The sequence below is a fragment of the Leptonychotes weddellii genome, chromosome 4 (assembly GCF_054177405.1).
Source record: "Leptonychotes weddellii isolate Sample4059 chromosome 4, ASM5417740v2, whole genome shotgun sequence".
NCBI lineage: Eukaryota > Metazoa > Chordata > Mammalia > Carnivora > Phocidae > Leptonychotes > Leptonychotes weddellii.
Genome location: NC_138372.1, coordinates 166760096 through 166761118, shown reverse-complemented (window position 1 = coordinate 166761118; position 1023 = coordinate 166760096).

The window sequence follows — 1023 nt, the reverse complement described above, 5'->3', positions numbered from 1 at the left end:
ACTGCCATTTGTCACCATGCAATAAATGCTCTGCAGATGATCTCATTCGAGTCACAGTATCCCTGGGGCCTAGCCTTGTTTTTTTTTTTTTTATTCTTATGTTAATCCCCATACATTACATCATTAGTTTTAGATGAAGTGTTCCATGATTCATTGTTTGTGCATAATACCCAGTGCTCCATGCAGAATGTGCCCTCCTCAATACCCACCACCAGGCTAACCCATCCTCCCACCCCCCTCCCCTCTAGAACCCTCAGTTTGTTTTTCAGAGTCCATCATCTCTCATGGTTCGTCTACCCCTCCGATTTCCCCCGCTTCATTCTTCCCCTCCTGCTACCTCTTCTTCTTCTTCTTTTTTTCCTAGCCTTGTTTTAATACCATAGTAACTACCCTATTTTGAGTCCCAGTCTCATGTCCCAGACCCCGTGCCAAGCACCGTTTACAAGGGCTTCGCTAGATGCCTGTCAGAACTGCGTGTGCATCGAGAATCTCACCGGTGCCCACACAAGTTAAGGGACAAAGTCACTAAGCGAACTGGAAGTTGCAGAACCACGATTTGGAATTCAAACTTTTGTCTTATTTCGTTCACTTTTCCGTCTTTCATTCATTTATTCATCAGTCATTCTTTCCTGTATAACTGATGCATTTGCCCCTGTTTTAAAGGGTGGGATGCTTAGCGTGTTGACAGGTGGGGGAACTGTATGACATACTTGAGGGCAAGTGCTCGGGGAAGTGTAAACCGCGAGGGATGTGACACAGGCTATGCGTGTCTGCCTTCCATGAGTGGGAGGGCAGGGCTCTGCTGAATAGCACAGGGGCCCCTCCCTCCCCTTCCTTCCTCCCTTCCTCCCTTCCTTCCTCCCTTCCTTCCTCCCTTCCTTCCTCCCTCCCTTCCTCCCTCCTCCCTCCTTCCTCCCTCCCTTCCTCCATTCCTTCCTCCCTCCCTTCCTTCCTTCCTTCCTCCCTTCCTTCCTTCCTCCCTCCCTTCCTTCCTCCCTTCCTCCCTACCTCCCTCCCTTCCTT